The following is a 21,695-nucleotide window of genomic DNA, read 5'->3' as shown; positions in this document are numbered from 1 at the left end:
GAACACTCTTTACAAGGGTTTCTTCAGGCTCCCCTCCTGCAACACCAGCATTTTTGTTCATGTGAATCTGTATCCTAGAGGCAAACCATTTATTCATTACACCTGCACTGTCCATAGCGTTTGTGGCCCCCACACATCATGTAGGTCACCATCGCTCTTCACCTACAGCCCGCCAGAAACACACCCACCAAAATACACCTCTCCCAGAAACACACACACACACACGGGCACAATGCCAACGCCATCTCTCAGGGATACAGTCGAGTTCCTGCAGTGTCATGCACACAAACCTGGGGCTAAATACACGTGGCCTGCGCGCTCACCCCCCTCACGCCGATCTCGCAGGTCACCTCGTACCTCTGCTTTGGGTATGGGTGCATTTCACCACAGTCTCAGCTAAAAATACAGCAGTGGAGAATACAGTTCCCTGAGCTTTGTGCCACAGTCAAGAGATAATTGCTTGCTGTCCTCGCCTGTCACTTGCAGAGTGGGTTGTAAACCTTATTTAGCAAGCTTAAGCAGTGATATTTTCTCATTAATTTAAGAAACAGCTACTTGAAACATCAGAGGGCTTGGAGAGAGAGATTCACAGCACTAACTGATAAATCACCCGAGCTCAGTTTTGGATGCAACATGAACCTCCAAAAGACAAGGTTTTTGGGACCCATCCACAGGTGATCTGGCTTGGTTTCACCCAGCAGGGCTTGATGCCTTCACAGTTCACTCTGTTTTCGTCAGAAACCTAATTTCTCAGGATAAAATAAAAGGGTAAAGACAGTGATAATAAAAGAAAATATGATTAACTTGTGATTCACATCTGATCTCAGGAATATAATCTAATTTTAAACCTTTCATTGATTTAGAGCTCTATCGCTAATGCTGCATTTGAAAGGAAAGTGAATGATTCTGGTGGTTTGGACGTGCTTCAAAAACCTTGCTTTTCTCCACCTCCAGCAATCTTGGTTTTGTGTTTTGTTTGGTTTGAGTGGAAGAAATCAACAGAAGAGATTATTGTGTGATCTAGCTGTTAAGAGGAAGATAAAGATCATTCATTTAATCTTCTAAAGAAGAAAAACCTGCAGAAGCCTCTATATTGTCCATCTCTTTACAGCAAAAACTCCTATTTTCCACTGACTTCCTAAAGATTTGCTTCCACTTCCTTGAATTTCAGGGATGTCAGTGATATGCCCTTACATCACTCTGCAAGCATCTGATTGTCCATTACAAATCCCAACAGGTTTGTTTCAAAGCAGCGATACTGAAACCTCTCCCCTCAGCCCAACTTCCAGGGAAGGGGATTAGAATTAATATAAGATAGAAATAAAGATCTGGAGGGAGAAAAAACAGAAGAGGCAGGATGAGCAATAAACAACGCTTTGTGCATGTGTGGGAGCAAGAAATGGGGGAAGAAAGACAGGAAAGAGCTGGTGTGAGAAAAAAACCAACCAAACAAGGGAAGCAGTGGGCAAAACATACCCCTAAGAGGAAGGTGTGTGTGTCCCTCTCAGAGGCTGTGCCTAAGGGCTCTGAAGTGGGAGCAAGCTCCTGTGTCCCTCAGCATCACAGCAGCAGGGATGGGGACAGGGTAACACCCCAGCCTCTCCACTCCCCAATGTGCTCACACGTTTCCATGCAGGTCAAGCTCATGACCAAACTCCAGTGTCAGGACAAGTTTAGAAAAATTTAACAAATTACTGGGACATACGTGGGCCAAAACTGCTGCTATGGAAAATAAAGCCACTACAGCTCCCCCCACAAGCTCCTCTGAGATGGAGGCAGAGCTGAAGGAGCCACTGTTTGAAAGGAGGCAGCCTGAGAAATGGGCACGTTAATATGGATGCTGAGAGGATTTAAATAAAGTCCTGCTATGTTGCTCTTGCCCCTCATGTTCACAGCACATACACCTCAGTGAAGAGGATCCAAGCAAAATTACTGGGATATTCCTCCCCATTTGAGAGCTTCCTTTATTAGGATTATGAATCCATATAATCCCAGATGCATTTTGTTTAACCTGACTCTTTCAATGGCTCATCTCAAATTCATTTTCCAACGGGACACAGAGGGAAGTTACAAACCTACACTGTGGAGGTCCCACACATACTGATTGCTCAGCACAAAGACAGCTGGAATTGCCTACAGCTCTGCATGCACCCTGAAAAAGCATGATGCTGGAATCTGAAGTTTAATGACCACATCACACACTGTTTTCTGACACAACAGAGCTTTTAACCTTCTGCTTCAACTGTTTGTTTCATGGTCTGATGTTAAATTTTAATTTTCTATCTCTGAATTTGCTTAGTCCCTTGCCTCCCATCCCCCTTCACAAACAGTGGCTTGATTCTTCATCCCAAGCCCTAGTCATTTATTCCGAAGCAACTGGAATGTTAAGTCCAGAAGAGGACAACATGTCCTTCCACCCTCTGCTCTCAGATGGGCCGGAAAACACAGAGTTCTGCAGAGCCAGCACATCTCAGGAGAGAAACAACCGGGGCTGAGCAGGTGTCCCAGCCACAACAAAACAACATTTTGTGTCTGCTTCAGCTCCGCTGCTTCTGAGTAGCCACTGCCATTAGAAAAACCAATTACTGGCCACACAACCCCAGCACATCAGGGGCCTCACCTGTTGCTGACAGAACGTGCCACAGCCCGGGAGGTTCCACGTTCAGCCTGAACTCGCCCTCCCCACCTCGTTCCCCTCTCTGCAGCATTCACTTGACATGATAACAGATCTCAGTTCTAGAAGTGTTTGCAACTTGCTTTAAAACAAGAACAGGCTCAGCCTCTCTGCTTATACAGCTAGAAATCCACTGTACTGGGACAAAATGAAATCCAGACCACCTAGAGAAGACAACACATATCCAGAGGGAATACAAAATTTATTGTAGAATTGTCTACCTCATGCAAGACCCAAAGGCTCAGCAACCAGGTCTAACAAGACAAAATTAATTAACAATCTGCTTTACTCACTGGGGAAATGTCTATTTAACATCTAGGCCCTTGAGGGAACAGCATGGCAAGCTTCTTGAAACTTAGGGAAAATAACCTGTATCACCCAACAGGCTGGACAGCTACAATTCGTATTTCTTCCTAAGCCTGTGTTTTATTTTGTTAATTCCTTCTTGATACCCTGGGCTATGTTCCGGCCTTTTCCCCATTATTAAATAAACCTTTTTTGTCATTCACAAACCTGTAAAGCTGGTGCTCTGTTCATTTTTAGTGACTTGGAACACTCTGTTCTCTCTCATATTTCACCCCCCAATGAAAAACTGCTCCTTGAAAATTCAATAAAGCATCTGAACAGCACGTTCCCATGAAGCAATTCACCACCAGAGCCTAAGCAAGCTTTTGTTTGGCATCTCCAGTTGGCTTTGGACTAAGATGTTGCCCCTTTTATCTCCTGAGTGCCAAAATCATCAAGTTGAGCCTGTGGCCACTGCTTGATTCAAATCATCCACCTCAAACAAGCTCTTGGCCCCTCTAGGCTGAGTTTGTCCTGCTTTTGGACACCCACACTCTGTCACGCTGGTGCAGAGCAGACTCACCCTCTGCACCCGTGCCAGGCTGACAATGTCTGTGACACTTCAGTTTGACAGCTACTCTCATATTAGCAAAATCTCCAGACCATCAGCAGCCCTTAGGACACCCAGGGCTGCCTGTGGGCACCTAGGTGACAGGCTGCAGCTTCCATGGGCTCCAGAGGGAATCGGTTTCTTTGTTTGCTCTAGGATGGGGTAAGAGGCAGCTCACAGGGGCCATGGTTTATGTTCATCAAGGCTCATTCCACAGATCACAATCTAGCATCTCCTTTTGACAACATGACCCTTCCCAGGTACCAGCCACATGCAGATTACCTAATTCCCTCAGGGAAAATCCTTGAATTCACACATGGCTGGTAAGCAGAGAAATTGGTGCTGCTAAATCATTTGTTTCCTACTTTTCAAAGCCTGGAGGGGGAGATGCTTGTCAGTTTTTATCCTCTCTTTGAAACCCTTTCAGCTCAAAGAGAATCTCCCTATCTTTTAAATCAAAGACTCCAAGAAATCTCAGTCTCTCCCCATCACTTCAGAGGATCAAGTCACAATAAATGACCCCATGTGCTCACAGGCAGTACACAAATTTGCAAAACAACTGGGGCTGTAAAACAATGAAAACAGGTGTCCTTTGGGGAGAACCTTGGGGAAGGCAGCAGGAGCACTTCTCTGTGTTGCTCAAGGGTTTCCTTTCTGAAGTTTGGTATTTTTATGAATATTTCAGGTAGAGCAGCTTCTCAGTGCCCCTGATTGCTGACACACAGCCCGAGTGCTTGGAGCTGTCAGAGAGCACCCTCACAGCCCTGCCTCCCTTTCAGGGGAGTTGTGGCTGGGTGGGGCAGGAAAGAGGAGGAAGGAGGCATCACCCATCTAACCAAGACATACATTTTCTGATTCCCCTATTTGCTTTATTATTGGCTGCTGGCTAAATGATCTTTTAGGTCATCTGCTTACAGTAATAGGAGGAAATTAAATATTAATAATAGACTATTTCCCTCTAGACTGCTCTTTGTTAACAAAGGATACAAGTGAAACAAAGCAGGCAAAATTATCAGCTCACCACGGTCTTGGTTTTCAGGTACCTGGAGCACTTGCACTTTCCCTCAGCCTTCCCTGGAGTTACAGATGCCCATTGCCCTTCCACACCTGCCTGTGTGGACACCCATCCAAGTGCAGAACACAGGGATGTGTGGAAATCCCTGTTCTATCAAGGGGCTCTGCATGGCAGTCTGACCCTTCCAGAGGACTGTGCCAGACTTTATGCAAAATATCACCTGAGCCACCGATGCTCTGACTACAGAAGTGCAGGGCCAAGGATTTTTGGACAGGCACAGAGCTTGTCTCCACTTGAAGTCTTCCTCCAGTGTAAACCCTACAGTGAGGTAACAAGCTTTCTGGGTTGGCTTTGCAAATTCTCCTGAAATACTGAGTACAGTGAGGGCTTCAGCTCTGCTAAACTTGGTGTCATCTCCTCTTACAGGAAAGTAACAGCTCTCCAAGACTTACAACCCCCCCTCTGTGTACTTGTGAAAGGCAGAAGGAATGGCTCTTCAGAGATCTGTACTGTCTCTGATCTTCATCTGTCAGCTCAGAAATGGGGGAGAGGGGCAACAATTCTGCTTTACATTTCCATCCCTGCTGCAGTCCAGGCTAAAAAAGGAGGCTGCACTGCCAGCAGGAACACACATTGTGAATTTGGAAGTAAAATCTTCACTGACCGGGGGATTACCAGAGACACCCTCACTGCTGCACCAGTGACAGAAACAAAACCAGTAATAAAATCACACCCTGCAGGCCTGTCCTGTGTCTCTCTTCTCCTCCTGTTTATGCCCCATAAAAACAATGAAAAAAAATCAAAAATGCCCCAAAAGTGACACCCCACTGGACAACAAGCAATGGCCATAACATAGATGGGCTGGCTGCTAGGGATGGCTAATCCAAAACCAATATTGCAGCTTTGCCTCCTGCCCTCCAAGTGATAGAAGTAGATTAATTTTTATTGCAGTAGCGGAAGACCAGAACAGAATGCATTTGGCCATTTTTTTCCCTAAGTGGATGTTATAAATGTTTAAAAGCAACAAAAACCTCACAGTAATTATTCCCATTCTAATGGTCACAAAAAGCCGGGGGGAGGCACAACTAAGTAAGGCTGAATGACCAGCAGTTAAATAAGCCAGATCAAACCAACAAACAGAAGGGAAAACACTCCCCTGTGCTCACTAAAGTCTCACTGGGCAGCAAGCAACATGATATATTGCCAAAAAGCACCAAAACATGTTGGATTTTTGAGCAAATTATTTTTTACTCAGGATTGCTGATGTTGATTTACCTATGGTGGCATTTGTAAAAAATAATAATAAAAAAAACAAACAAGCATTTGGATAAGTTTTCATAAGACAGATAAGTGAAAAAAGCATAATTAAAACCATGTACCATGGCCAGCAACAAGTTATTACTGCCAATATCATCCACAATGTCTCCAAGGAGCAGTTTTCCTTTCCTGTGTGAGGGAAGAACTCAAAGCAAACTTTGCCTCCCCATAGCCCTACTAAAGCCAGCTGTGTTCATACATAAGGAGCATTTCCTTCAAGAACAAAACAAGAGAAATGAGGAAATAGAATATCAAGAAGAGGTGACTGAGGAATTACAGGCAAGGGAAGAGTTTACTCTGAAAATATTTATTGTATTGCTAATGTATCCATTCTGGTCTGTTTTAAAATAATTGAGTAGACTTCTCTCCAGATGTGACTTTGCCTCTCATTTCTATGTGAATTTTCCAGGAAGGCAGTTGAGAATTGGGTACATCTGTTCATTTTCCTGCATTTTTATCCAGTTGTTCCCAAACCTTATTTGCCTTCTCTAATTACAGGCTTATCTCCACCAGGCCCTGTGATCCCTGCTCCCTCTCTCGAGCACTGTCCTTCTGCAGGTTGCCAGTAGTGTTTGCATGAACTCTGATGGTGGAACAAAAACTATCCCCAGTGCAGGGAGAGCTGCTGTACCGGGCCAACCAACATCCTGCAGCAGAAGGAACGTAACTCTTTCCATCTCTCTCTGTGTAACTTAAAATCATTCCCAAGCTGTCCTTCCCTATCCTGATGAAGGCACTGTACAAGTTGAACAGAAAATGAGTGAATTCTACCTTCCTCTGAGCCAAAGCAAAGCTGTCTCACTGCATTAGCTCACCCAGGGCTCACCCACTGACCCCTCTGAGCAGGGGTTGTTCTGAGGACCCACAGTGAAGCTCCCGTTACCACCCAAGCAGTTTGACTCACACCCACCCACAGGCACCAGTCAGGCCTCCACTGGGTTGCTAACACAGCTCATCTCATCCTTCCTCCCCGACTTGCTGCCTTCTTTGATCAGTTTAAGCAGTGACACAGCTCAGCCTGAGCTCCACAGAGCCCATCCCGCAGAGCCCACCCAAACACCCCAGTGCTCTCCCACCCTCTGCCCCTCTCTGCCCAGTGACTGCTGTTTGCTCTGTAGGGCTGTTCACTGCTGGCTCAGCCACAGAGATCAGCCCTGTGCTCCCTGTGCCTTGTAGAACAGGCTGATTTTTCAGCCAGCAGAAGAGCCCTGTTTCCTCCCATGTCCCAGGGGGTGCCCTGGCCCCTTTTGCACCCCCAGGCTGGGCACCAGCACCTTTTACACAACTCACTTCACATATTTGTCAATCAGCTGCCAGTGAAAAAGGATTTAGACAGTGACAATGCTGGTGGGGTGTGTGCTCATCCCAAAAGCAGGCAAAAGCCACAATAACAAATCTTCTGCCTCCTTAGTTTGTTTCCATTTTTTCAGATACTTCTCCTGACCTGCTCACGTTTATTTGCTCAGTGTCATGCTTCATCATTCTGTTAGTGTTTCTGTCTCAGTCTCAAAACTATTTAAGACATTTTTAGGACTCTGCCACCCTCTGTGGATAAGGAGGAGTTGATGCTCTGATGATGCCTTGAGGCCACATGCCCTTCCTTTGACACTCCCTCTTCTCTTTGCTATGGCTTGCACCACACTGCTGTCACTCTTGGGAGGTGACTTGCACTTTCACTATCACAAGAAGCCACACCAACACAAGCCTTTTTAGAGGTACTCAAAGGGACTTCTTTTTTGCCCCTAAGTCTATGATTATAATCCAATTTATTAAGAACTCTCCAGTGTCACTGCTCAGTGATCCCAGAGCCTCAGTGTTTAGCTGGTGCTCTGAGGACTTTAAGTCTTTCTTCATTTCCTAAGTCCTTGTGCTGTGGTAAGAGCACATCCGCTGCAGTGACAGCCTGGTACCTCTCCCTGCTTCCTGCTCTGACGGCTGCAACTCTGAGGGAATGACATTCCTCATCATTGGTGTCTCTCCTACATCAAACCACCACACTGGAGAACCAGCAGCCATTCATAAATCACTTCAGAAAACATTTTACTGGACTTGCCAGCAGAGACACCTCCACTACCCTCGGGAAGTGGCCCTTCTGTCCTATGCAAACTTCAGATATTTTACAGTTTCTGCACAACAAGACATCATAAAAAAGCTCCAGCTGTAAAGAAACCTGCAATCATTTCTCAAATGCATGACAACCACGATCCTCACACCTTGCCAAACAAGGATAAGCCAAAACAGACTCCCAAGACAAATTCCTTAGGGACCGTGGCCTTTGACTCCAAACTCAAAAGATGTTAGTCAAGCAGAGATGGATCCCAGGGAGATGCCCAGAACAGTTTCTCCCAAGTGCACTGTGTCCACCTCTTTTCTGCTGTAATCATACAGCTGGGCTGTGCTGTGGTTATGTGGGGGAAGATTCCCCTTTAGGAATGATGTAGGAAAGTTAAAAAAAAAGCTGTCAATGAATCCTCTTTCCAGTCTTCAGCCCATGAAAACACCTTCTCACCTTTCTATATCCTGCAAGAGCTGGCACCATTCAACTGTATCAGAGAAAAAGAATCACATAACTCCATCAAATCCCCAGAATCCTCTATGCCTACCCATGTTATAGCCCTAAATGAATCAAAATGGTCAAGCAGAGTTTGGATCAACATTTCACAAGACCCAGGATGACATAAATGAAAACATTAATGTTTTTTAGGTGTTTGACAAAGTTAGGTGCCTCAGTTTTAACAGGTTCAGCTACAGAGGCCTGATTTTTGGGACTGTCAGAAATAGTTCCAGACTCTCCCTGACTAGGTGGCCATTAGCACATGTCATTTTTTGCCAAAATCCAGGCTGCAGAACATTTTTTAAAGTCAGCATGCTTCCCCAGAGATGCTCCAGGAGCTGTAATGGTGCTGGTGCCAGCCCAGGTCAGTGTGATGTGATTTTCCATGGTGCCATTGAACCTGGGCACTGATCTGTGGATCGGACGTCTGTGGAAACTCTAATTATTCAAACCAATTTCAATCACGTGTCTCTCTTCTGAAGATCTTATTAAAAAGCTACATACCTCTTAGCTGTCTTTTATCCTGGGGAATGTTTCCTATGGAAAATCCCAGTCTGTGCCCAAGTATTTGGATCTCATACTGAAACCAAAGCTGTTACCACCACAGAACATGGTATTTAACAGCCTACTTCCTTTAACTCCTTAACCTCAATAAGTGATTCATACTAGGACCTGACAATCCTATTCTGGGGAAAACTCAATAACCAAAACAATAGGTCAGTTTGCAGAGGACTTTCCCAGTACACGAAGGGTGATTTGGGTAACAGACAACGCTACAGAGCAGGCAAAGAGAGCAGAGACAATTCTGCTGCCCTAGTAAGAAAAAAAAAAAAAGGAGGGGAAAAAAGGGAAGACAAGAAGCAAAAGGAGAACACAAACTCAAAGCAATGTATCTCCAACAAAGCAAAACAGGAGAAAAATGGAGGAGACTCTGAGGTCTTGGAGAGCTGCTGAACAAGGGGCCACAACTGTCACTGCGAGCATCACCTGGGACAAACACAGGGGACAGGGAGCCAGGGAATGCCAGGGGATAGGGAGCCAGGGAATGCCAGGGGATAGGGAGCCAGGGAATGCCAGGGGATAGGGAGCCAGGGAATGCCAGGGGATAGGGAGCCAGGGAATGCCAGGGGATAGGGAGCCAGGGAATGCCAGGGGATAGGGAGCCAGGGAATGCCAGGGGATAGGGAGCCAGGGAATGCCAGGGGATAGGGAGCCAGGGAATGCCAGGGGATAGGGAGCCAGGGAATAGGGAGCTAAGGAATGCCAGGGGATAGGGAGCCAGGGAATGCCATATCTCAGCTGCTGGCAGATAAAACAGCCCCAGTCTGCAAGGACGAGAATGCCTGAGTGCCTTCCCTCCTGGAACTCAGTGCAATCACAACTTCTAATCAGCATACAGACAGGAGCCCAGCATGTCATCTGTCACGTCTCCAAAGCTTAAGGAAACCCCCCTTTCCTCTCCCTGTATCAGAGAGGGACAGGAAGATTCCCTCATCCTCTGTATATGCCTTTCCCTCCCCCTGTTCCTGGCTCAAACCATCCCCTGCAAGAAGTTTCCCTCCCCACTAACTTCTCCATTGTCTCAGATGCATTGTTTGCAAATGCTCCCTAAAAATGCTTTGTAAAGTATCTTTATTCCTGTTTCAGGTTTTTCCACATCCCTGTGTAACACCTGGAGTTTATCTTGTTACCTGTCAGATAGTGATAAACCTACTGCATGCAACCCCTGACTTACCATCTAAGATAAATACAATTTGTCTTGTAGCTGTCATTTCTTTTCAAATCCTGCCTTGCACAGCTGCATTTGTAGTGGTAACAAATTACTTCTTTGGGCTTGAAATGTGAAAATTTTCAAAAAATGAAATCAAAATAAAAAATAAAATAAAAATCAAAACCACATCAGCAAGAGCCCCAAAATATAAGTAAAATTTCAAGCATGGCCTTCCTGACACTAGATTTATTGCTGCTTTGTGGGCAAGGAGGCTCCAGGACTACTTTTGCATATCTTCTGCAATGGCATTTGCATGCCCTGTACATTAAGTACGTTGTATTTTATGCTACCAACAGGCCCAAAGATGAAAAGCATCCTTTCTCCAGAACAGCTTGATCCTAACTTTGCAACTGCATCCCCACATGCAGCTGTGGCACAGCCTACCTACCCCATCCCCTCCCATGCCACTGCAGCTCTCCAGCCACAGCAGGCACGAGGTAGCCAGGTTTTGGATGATTTGCTCCTTGCAGAACACAGATTGAGGAGTAAAAGAGACCCTACCTTCACTCACTCACATTTACCAAACACCTGCACTTGCTGTAGCACTCGGAAATACTCTTTGTGGATCATCTGTGGGTCACCCACTGTGGTCAAGATGAGGAATGAGTGAGAGCAAAGGAGCTTTAAGCTGGGCATCAGGGTGTGTCCTGCTCGCCAGGAAAGTAGGGAACCTCCACAGCAGGTCTTTAGGAGCAGGATGGAGAAAGAGATGTCAGGAATGGCAGAAGCAGGGCTGATCCTGCCTTTGGGCAGAGGCCTGGATCAGATGACCTCGAAGTGCCTCCCAAGGATATTTTCCATAATTTAGAATTGTATGTGCCATCTGTCCATTCTGATCTACTGATTTACTGCAGAAAGAAAAAGTGGAATCCAACCAGTAATTATTCCTGATACAGATGCAAACTTTGTGATGGGAGAGGCATCTTCTGACTCTAAGAGGGAACTGAAGCCTTCAGAGGTTAAATCACCTGTGTATCTGCCCAGACCCTCCCACCCTCCCAAGGCAGAATGCTGCCAGTTTTTTACTTCCTAACAGACCAACCCTCAATATTCAGCTACAAAAACATCTCAAAGTAGGCAGCTTTCTCTGCATTTTTAAAATGAGCAAAGAGGCAAGGAACTGGTGCTGTTGTGTTCAAGTAGCTTCACCGAGGCTGTTCAGGTGCATTTATGCAAAACCTGAAGGTGGTCCATGAAGCAACCAAGCCTTCTGGCCCTAAATACCCAATGCAAGGGAGTAATCCTCCATTGACTTGTGAGAATCCTCCCTGATTCCTTGACACATAACTCAAGATCTCTTTCCTGGCTTTTACTTCAGAGTCCAACAAAAAAATAAAGGTTTAACAGCCCACCTCCATTTTCAGATGAAAATCACACAATAAAGAACAGCTTTGAGAGTTAGTCACCATCCAGATCAAATGAGATAGTGAACAAGAAGACCTGAAAACTGTTCAAACTGAAGATAAGAACAAACTTCGCAGGACATGAGCAGAGATGATGACATCAGCTTTCATATGGGAAAAACTTCAGTCACAGCTGAGCAGAACTCAGAGAGCTTTGCCACATTTTACCTTGTCCCCTCTCGTGTGGGTGGAAATGTCAAACGAAAGCAAAGAGCTGAAGCACAGTGAAAATGGCGGAAACTCTGTGAAACCTTAAACATCCTGTATAGACAAGAAATCATGCAGCCATCAGTCAGTCAGACAGGCAGAAAGGAAGTGGTAAAGGGGGAGGTTTTCCCTCCACACAAGATGGAAAAGCATCCAGGCTCAAGACCAAAGGGGGACTCGACCCTACAGAGAGACAGGACTGAAAGGAAGAGTGAAGATTCAAAGCAGTACCTCCAAACCTTCTGCTGGGCTGAGCCTTCCCCAGTAGTTCTTAAGAGGGCTTAACCACATGGCTCTACATGAAATCCATTATTGAAGATGAAACAAGAAAGATGAATAGCTTTCCAAAGTCGATTACATCCAAACGCAGTAGCACCAGCAGCCCTTATGGAAGCATCCTATTAAAATATTAGCAAAAACAGAAATGCAAACATGGGAGACCTGGCAGGAGGCTTTCCAGCTCAGAGCTTCAGTGCCTTTTGAACTCACTGATAGAAGGACTGAGGCTAAAAATATCATTACTGAGCCAGCATCCCCTGACCTGGTACAGGGTGATGCCCATTCTATTTTTTATGTATGAAAATACATATGGGAAGAGACAGATTATGTGCGTGTGAAAATTACAAATGCCCCACGTGAACGGCATTAAAAAGACCTGCTGCCTTTTTTTTTTCACACCCTAGAATAGGTCATTTCTATTTTATATACACACATACAGGTTTGCAGTTTGTACCCACATGTTTTCTCTACAAATTCAGAGGTTCACAGCTCTCCTGGTAAATTCAGAACTTAATCCATTTGCCATATCAGACAGGATTTCATTTCCATAGGTTTTTGTGATATGCGATTACATTTATATTGACTTTTTTAATTGAGATTCGAAATAAGCGATCTCCTCCACAGATCTAATTCAATTCAAATATTTCCCACATCCCTGATGGTCACTTTATCTAATCTTTTTCTACTTCACTTGGGCAGTACGCTGTGGGGGTGTCTCTCTAACAGCAGGAGCTCTCTAACACCGGTCCTTCTCTCTGTTAGTTTCGCTTCTGCAGAAGAACGAATTTATCAGTTACTCCAGTTCTTGAGTTACACGTGTCTGAGACTTACCAGCCTGATAAGGAACCTGAAAACAAATACATCCAAAGATCGAGTGATCTAATAGTTGGCCATCTGCTTAGGAAAATAATTTTAAATAGTTACGGCAATTCTATTAACTCTATTTACCAAGTGAGTCATGTTGTTCTCTTTAAGATAACCCTTCCCGTCTCTCTGCGGGTCACTGCCCCAGGCAGTTTTGGAAGAGGGTGCTCAACGACCTTTACTACTTTCAAGCTATAGCAAAGCCTGCAGTAACCCTGCACTCGAGACACCCCAAACTCATACTGCACCAGGGCATAAAAGAGCATTAAAGCAGCCGAGGTGCCTCTGGGCGACTGTTAAACCACACAAACAGCCGTGCAGAAAAATCTCTTCCCAGGAGCATCCCCGGTGAGGGCACCACACGCCAGCACTGACACAGCGGGAACACACCTGCTGCCTCTCGCTCCCGTCCGGGATGGGCTGCCGGCACCTCCATGGGGGCAGCTCACCCCGCAGGGCTCCAGAGCCTGTGCACCAGGGCAGAAAGCCTTCTCCACACATCCTCCCAACAGCTCCGGAGACAACCGGCACCTTGCAGCCTGTTTCGCTGTCCTTCACCTGCCCTCTCCCCGCAGCACAGCGATCCCGGGTCCCCCTGTGACGGGCAGCTCACTGGGTACCAACGCTGAGAGCTCCCGGGCACAGCCAGAGGGACTCCGCTCAGAACTTTCAGCCGCTTGGCAGCGATAAGGCAGGGTCGGGGCTTTCGGGGGCAAGGAATGGGATAAGACTGCGCACAGGTTTAACGCCACTTTTTCAGTGCCCTTTTCCCCTTAACACGACTGTGAAATGCATAGAAACCTCCTTCGGAAACACTTCAGAGAAGTTTACAGGATGCGGGGTGCTCCTGCGGAATCACTATTTTACGATTAAGCACAAATATCAGCCGAAGAGCTGCAAGAGGACTGGGTGCAGGGAGGCAAAGTCCAGCACCTGATGTTTGAGGGAAGATCCATGGAGCAAACATCTTGGAGCGCGGGGGTGTGTCGAGGGACTGACAATTGGGAATCAGCACTGAGTGAAAAGCACCGGCTCCACAGGGGAAAAAGCCACCCGAGCCGGGGCAAGAGAAAGCGGTGGCAAGGCAAAATCGCCCCATCTTGGGGCTGGGGGCTCGGCAGCACCGAGAGGGCAGCCGGCGGCCACTTTTGAAATTCGCGGGACAGGGACAGGGACCGGGGCAGCCGCGTACGCCGCAGGGGGAAGCCGAGCCGCCCACCGCGGCTCCGGGACCGGGGACCGCCGCGCTCGGGATGCTCCAGCGGGACGAGCCCCGCAGCCCGCCCCGGCCGGGGGGTCCCGGCAGCCGCACACGGGGAACCCGCCGCCCTCCCCGCGGCCCCGCCGGCATCACCCACCTGCGCCCGGGGTCCGCTCCGCTCCGGCCGCCGCGGGAGCCGTGTGTCGGTGCCGGCGCTGCCCCGCGGCCGCCCCGCTCCGCTCCCTCCCCCGCCGCAGGACGCGGGGCCCGCGGCTCCCCCTGCAGGGCGGCACCGGCGGCGCGGGGCGGGCGCGGCGGGGACGGGGACGGGGACGGAGACAGAGACGGCCGCCCCCCGCTCCCGGCAGCCCCGCAGCTTTACCTGGCGGCCGGCGGCGAGCGGGCACCGCGGGGCTCGGCGCCAGCACGGCCAGCCCGGAGCAGCATCGCGGCTGGAGGAGAGACGGACACTCACTAAAGAGTCCTCGCTCGTCCGTGAGGGACCTGCGAGTGACCGAAGCGGGCTTTGACTGGGCTTGATCTGCATACAATGAAAGGAGGAAAGAAAGGAGAGGAGAAGAAAGGAAAAGAGAGGAGGGCTTTCTCTCTACATTGTTTTAAGCATCTACTTCTTTCCAGGCTGGAAAACCCACCCAGCGAGGCGAAGCGTGCAGCTCTACCACACAAGGCTGTGGTGGCACAGTGCAGTGCTACGGGGGACAGCGGGACAGATCTCGGCACACGCACAGAGAAACTTCACTTTCTTCTCTGCCTAACTGCCATTACTACCTCCGGAAAGGAGCCCCTGTGCAATACTGCTCTGGAAGTGTTTAAGAGTCCTCTGTAGAGGTATTAAATACCTGACAGAAGTTTCACATTCCCACCGGGGAGGTGGCTGTGGATCCCACCAGCACACACGCACATTTCCTGCCCGCGGTGTCCCCGGCCAGCTCCTGCTCCTCCAAGGAGCAGACTTGGGGACAGCCGTGACTCATCTCACAGCAACTCTAAAGCAGGGAGAGAACCTCTCAAGAATTTGATCCTGCTGCTCTTTGTGGATATCTTCTAAGTTTTCTATTTTTCAACTTCACATCTCAGCATGCAATTTATCTACATGCTCCTATTGGGTGGGCATTGCAAACAGGGAAAACCACCAGTGTGACTCCACACTTCCCACCAACCCCATGGCAGGTCCCAGACTGACAAACTGATCCCTCTCAGTAACAGCCAGCCCAGGCCCTTCTGTGCAGGGACTGCCACATCTTGGATTCTTGTGCCATGCAACAAGTTTTTATTCCAAGATTCCCCACCCCAGAGAGGGTTTGCTCACACCACCTTGGCCAGAAGCATTCCCACAATGCTGACCCCCAGCACCAGCTTACCCAGCCTTTCCCAACAGCAGAAGCACAGACGATGCTTTACCTTACTTCAGTATAACAAGACAGTAGGAAAGAAATAGCAGAACTGGCACCAGCCCCTTCAGCACTAAGATCAAAACCCACGAGCATCTAAACATTAAAAATTTAGCCCTGGCAGCAGCACCTGGCACCTGAGCTGTCCTGCCCTGCACTCTCATCCAGCCGGGAAGGAGGCAGGATGGTACATGGGCTGCCTCAGCCACACAGTTGGGAACTACAGAGCGGAGGGGAGGCCAGAGCGCTGCTCCAAACACAATGGGAATCCTCCCGGGAGAAAAAGAAAAGTCATTTTTCCCAGGAAGTTACAGAAAAGGCTGGAGTAATTTACCACACAGTGACATGTAATGGTTTTAAGGAACACATATATTGACTAGCCAAGTCAAAAGAAAAAAGCAAAAGCAGGAGACTGGGAGAAATTCAGGAGCCTCATCAAAACATGCTGCATGACAGCTTTAGAAATGCCACCTGCCTACATGAAGTTTACCGGAGCTGTTTGAAAAATGCTGACAGTAGGAATCAGGCACTGTTGGTGTAATGGTCTCACATGTGCCCTGTAGTACAAGACGTAGTGTTTTCCCACTCCTAGTTGATCCTCCATGAAATTTTATGCTGTGCAATTGTTTTTGGACCAAAGGGGCAGCTCACAATCAGCTGCCTGCCAGGCTCTGCTGGATCTGCTCTGTGTTGCTCCTCTCCAGAGCAGCGTTTCCTGTCTTGTAGAGGTGCCTCTTATCTTTGAGGATCTGGGCCAAATGACTCTCTCCCACTGAAATCAATGAAAGCTCCAACTCCAAATACTTTTAAGGAGCAGGGATACAGTTTCTAAATATGATTTTGTTCCTGAATACATTATACCCAAAGCTGTTTCAGTCAACTCCCTTTATTAAGCTGTCAGGTCCCATCCTCAACACATCATCTTACAAGTTTCCCATATCACAGATGTTGATCACTGTATCTTTGAAGGACCCCAGAAATGCTTCACTGGATGTTTCTTTTCCCAGTTGTAACTCTCTGATTTTTGCAGCTGACTAGTTTTAAGATTGATGTACACTGTTGATTTTTTTTTAAAATCAGCAAGTCATAGAAGATCCAAAGCAAATGTCTGAGTACTTCCACAGGACTAGCTGATAATGGTCCTCTGACCAGCTTATAATGTTTCTTAGAAATTGCTTTTTTTTCCCATAGGAGAATTCTAATACCACTACCAGAAACACCAAACCACAGATTCTTTCCCTCACCAGCCATTCCAGTTTGGATGGCATATCAGATCCCCATTGTCACCTACTGATTTCCTCTGTGCAGCTGGCAATTCTGCAACATTTCAAGATGTTAATTATCACTACTGACACCTCCCAGAGCAACTGAGCCAGGTCTTCTGTGATTTTTGCATGCTCATTTCTCACCTCTGCACAAGTAAATATGCTTACAATGAGCAGCTGCTGTTTTATGTCCTATTCAGCAGCTGGATAGGATAACTTCCATTACTGTAGTAAGATCTGAACAGATCCGTTGCCTTTCTTTTGAACTAAGAAATTAATTGGCTTTCTGTTGGCTTTATGCCATTATCCCTGTCAAGTATCAGATCACATTTCTTCTTGTGCATATTCAGTGTGTATTGTCCTTACCTTGTGCCCTCCCTTTACCAGTGGCCAACAATGACAGTAAATTGACAGGAAGGAATACAATCAGCTTTTACATTTTTTCTTTGCTTTTGTAATATATGCAGGGGCGGCAGCACAAGGGAGCATTAACTTCCCTTCCCTTAGTCACTCATGAAGAATAAACTGGCATTACTGTGACTGCTGTGGCCAGGCACACTTTGAGAAGGGACTGCATGAACAGAAAGACCGAAACCACCTGGAACCTGAACAGCTTCCAGCAGCCTCCACAGCCACGGGAAGGTACTGCCACACACTCAGAGCTGGCTGTGAACTGAAAGAAGTCCAGCACTGCAAGGAAAGAAATTCTCCCATGTGGAGCCAGGAAGGGCTTTCTCGTTCCTGAAAAGCAGAGCTGCAGTAACACACTGTTCACTATCTAACTGAACAAGCCAAACTCCTGCATTCTGGGCAGCTGAAAAGTAGTGATAAGAGTCTATTTGCACTTCTCAGACTTAACAACTGAGCTCAAGGTGTAAACTCTAGAAAGCCTGTCTAGAATAACCCTTGAAATGCTTCCTTCAAATAGGTGAGAGCAAAGTAAATAAAAAACTCACACTCGAGACCTATCGAGAAACTCACCCTTCTCTTTGCTGACTCTGCACGAGCAACAGCCTGGGCATGTTGGTGATGCCACTGCAAACACAGAACACACTCACAACAACAGTAACCAAAACCACCCTGCCACCCTGGTAAGCAGAAAGAGCAGAAAATCATACCTAGGTACTGAGGTTTCCATGTGAAGGGCTGAAAATGATCAGTTTGCCTAGAACAGAATCTGGAGGAATTAATGTGTTTTTTTTAAATAGAAAAATTATTTCTGTCTTAAGGAAGTGATTAACACATTATTAGTTTTGGAGCTGTTCTTTGTCGTGAAACTTCTCTTTCTAACCAGACTGAATTATCTGGTATGTGCAAAATTGCATTTAAGGGGTGCATATTTTGCAAAAAAGCATCAAACTGAGTGTTACATTAGCATACATGTTCAATATTGGTAAACAGGACACTTAAAATGGTGTATTCTGATTTGTATGTAATCTCATTCCCACAGATACTGCCTGAATCAAAGCAATGCAAAACTGTGTAAGTCTAAGGGAAGGGATGAGGGCAAGGTTACTTGAGTCCTTTGGGAACACCAGCAAATTCTTCAACATTAAAGACACACATATATATATAAATAAAAATCCATATGTGTATACATATATACGCAATTATTTCTCTCACATTGTTCAACGTAAAATATTTGATAGCATTTTTAAAATCAACATTGGGAAAAGAAGCTAGATTTTCTGAAGGGTGTCTCCTTCAACAAAGTTACACATGCAAAATCTTGCTGGAAATGCCCATGGCCAACATCATAATGAAGGACACTCCCCTGTGTCAGAGACCGAAGCCTTCACACAAACTGTTCAATTCCAGCACAGGAGGAGTTCAGCTTTTACCCAGGCTCAAGGAAAAGAAGCTAAAGTCAAGGTAAGATTTGTCCCCACAGGGAAATGCAAACCATATCCCCATCGCTGTCTGAATCCTGCCATTTGCACTTGGGTCAGGAACAAAGGAGGGATTTTCAGTAATTTCATGTCAGGAGTTGAACACTGTCCGTAAAAGGCACTGCCCAAACAGACTGTGGCTACATTTCTCTTACTGCTATTCAGCATGACAGACTAGGAGATGGAATTCAATCTAAATTTAAGCACTCTCTATAAACTATTAATAGAAGAAAAACTGGTAGCATGAATCATCATGTGGGAGCTGCAGAGCAACAGCTAAAATATATAGAACTTACCTTTACACAATAAATGAACTGTTGGAGTCGCAGAGCCCAGAGAAGTCAGTTGATTCTTCTTCACTTGCACTATTCTCATTTTAGTCTGAGGAGCAATAAAAGGGCAACCTTTGTTTAACTTGACAAAATACACATTGTGTATAACCAAGCTTTGTCACAACACAAATTGGAGACAAAAAGTAGCTACTGACCCTGCTCCCCACCACTCCCTGCGAGGGAATAGTGTGTGCTGGAAATGTTGGTGCAAAATGACAGAACTTCAGAGGTTTATAAAGCCAAGTTAGTGTTTTAGCACCCTGTTCCAATGCCTGTGTAAGAGCTGTACCTCTGGCCAAGAGGGAAATGGCAGCAGAAAACCTTCCTTTTACACATTTCTTCTCTGCAAGGATGATAATCCAACGGCACCAGTTTGTTAGACCAGCCATTTTACAGAGGGATGTTTTGCAGCTCCTGAACTGCAAAACTGACCCTCCAGTGCTGTGATTTTCCAGAGACAGCCCTGGCTTTGTGCAGTGCAGGCTTTACCCAGGGCTGTACCCCAGTGCATCCCATGGACTCTGAGTGTGGCCCCACGGAGACACTCGGCCTTAACTCAACACAGTGGCATTCTGGTGCTCTGTGGGATATTTATTTTTGAAAAATATGATACTGTCAACAGCTCAGTGAAGTTGTCTCCAGACTGTTATGTCTCCTCCTCAAGTTTCTTTCATTTTTAAGAGCTTAACTTTTAGGCTTCTGGCTTGAGGAAAGAGCCTAAAATGGTTTAAAAGAAGGACATAAACAAGGGAATGAGTATGCACAGCACTGGAGAGAAGCACAAATATTTCCTCACACTATATAATCAATGCAAGTATCTAGGAGAAAAAAATACTGTGATAAGACACTATTGTGTTCAACCCTGTTTTCATAATGAGATTAAGAAGGTGCCAAAGAACTGAAAATCCCGAAGGGCCAAGAACATTTAAAAGTCAACGCTGTATTTTTCAAACAGGGCATTTCATATACAGAAATTCAGTTCTACAAACAGGGTTCAGTTAAACCATGGTGATACAGAGGGCAACAGCAGACAAAGACTTATAAAAACCTCAACTTGGATTAGGACTGATGGCATCAGTCCCTCATCTACTCTTTAAAAATTCATGGAAAGACTTTTTTTTCCTCAACAAAGGCTTGCAGGGGAGAAGTTTGAAAGCAACTCTTCTAATAGAAATGAAGCTAACAGAAAACATTTAATTAAGCATTAGAAATGTTCTAATCTTGAGGTGCCAGGAATAGAGACACTAATTAGCCAACTTCTCCATTCAAGGTGTTGGGCTGCAGCACTGAACAGTAATTCACACAGAAGGTACTGGAGCTTCCATACCACCAACACAACTTTTCTGAGCAAATTCAGAGAACTCTCTATCTCACTGAACCTGTAGGATTGAGGATGAAAAAGAAAACATACCAGTTTGAGAAACAGGAACATGAATGCTGGGCCCAAGGAGGGACAGTGCTGAAAAAACAACATGAAGTGAGGGAGCTAAGAGAGGGTGAACAATGTACAGGGCACAGAACTGAGGTCCCTTTTTGTTTGTTTGCTTGATTTTTAGAAATCCTACCAGTAGCTGCTGGCTGTTAACTTCCCAGTTAGTAAGGGAAGTTGTTAAGAAAGGAGCAAACTTTTAATGGTAACTTAGTGTCTCTGTTTCAAAACAATTTTGTGGGCTAATAACGTACATCTTCGTGAGCTCCTCTTGTCTATGCCCTTTGTAGAACTACACACAGCTCCTGGCAACATACACGATATAATCCAAGTCTCTTCTGCTGATTAAAGCAATTTTGAAACCCTTTATGATAATTTTAACTGGAAGTTCTGTATTGCTAACCTAGTTCCTACACTGAATTTAACTGCAGAACAACCATGACTCCAATATTAGCTTTTGTGATTTAATACAATGGAATATTATACTGCTGTTGCTGCTGAGGTTTTTATTGTACTATTCCATATAACTGCAGTTTTTCATTACAGTAAGACCTTCACAATTATTTAACCAATTTTATTATATTCAACTTAAACACACTTATAGAGCTTGTTTCACATTTTTAACAAAGTTCTCTAGTGACAGCTTGGAAGACAATCCATGAAAAATACTTTGGTTAGGGAGTAGGGATATGGGAAAGAAAAGCTGCAGCTCTGCAGACTGTGCAGAGTCAGTTTTAGCATTACCTCAGGCCTGGCTGTGTCCTGCCCGATGCCTCTGTCCTGAGCTCCAAATGCTCAATCCACGTGGAAATGGCCCTTCTAAAATGCTGCCACACTTGCTACAGGAAAGAAAAACATCTCTTTTCTGACATGAGTTTACTACACTACATTTCTAAAACATTTATTTGCAGAAGAAGTATGAAAAATGAGGATCCACGCTTAAAAACAGGATATAAATCTGTTTTGAGAACTAGAAAGAGGTTTCTTAAACCACTGTAATTCAGGGAGAATATTTCACCTCAGGAAAGGAGAAGCAAGACATTGTCTTGCAGAATAATATCACCGAGACAAAGACTTTTCTGGACTGCTGAACAGTCAGAAAATACCACACAAAGTCTCAAAAAAAGAGTAAGACATAGGTAGAATTAAAATATCTATACTAGCCAGTGTATTTCAGAACAATAATTA

At 45.8% G+C, this 21,695-nt stretch overlaps 1 protein-coding gene across 2 annotated transcripts in view; it reads right to left on the bottom strand.

Moving 5' to 3' along the window:
- Nucleotides 1–21,496, bottom strand: part of ADORA2A (adenosine A2a receptor) — a 35,346-nt gene extending 13,850 nt beyond the window's left edge. Inside the window, exons 1-4 of one of the 2 annotated variants that reach the window (XM_032706005.1) lie at nucleotides 21,252–21,496; nucleotides 19,043–19,127; nucleotides 17,976–18,034; nucleotides 17,839–17,892 (exon numbers count right to left, since the gene is read on the bottom strand). The gene's annotated coding sequence lies outside the window, so the exon portion shown is untranslated. Of the gene's footprint in view, nucleotides 1–14,337; nucleotides 14,414–17,838; nucleotides 17,893–17,975; nucleotides 18,035–19,042; nucleotides 19,128–21,251 lie in introns of those variants that run through there. The other variant, XM_032706006.1, reaches the window with a different exon arrangement.
- Between the last annotated feature and the right edge of the window lie 199 nt (nucleotides 21,497–21,695).

Source organism: Chiroxiphia lanceolata, chromosome 18, assembly GCF_009829145.1.
Source record: "Chiroxiphia lanceolata isolate bChiLan1 chromosome 18, bChiLan1.pri, whole genome shotgun sequence".
In the NCBI taxonomy this organism is placed as follows: Eukaryota; Metazoa; Chordata; class Aves; order Passeriformes; family Pipridae; genus Chiroxiphia; species Chiroxiphia lanceolata.
This window is presented reverse-complemented; position numbering and strand designations above follow the sequence as displayed.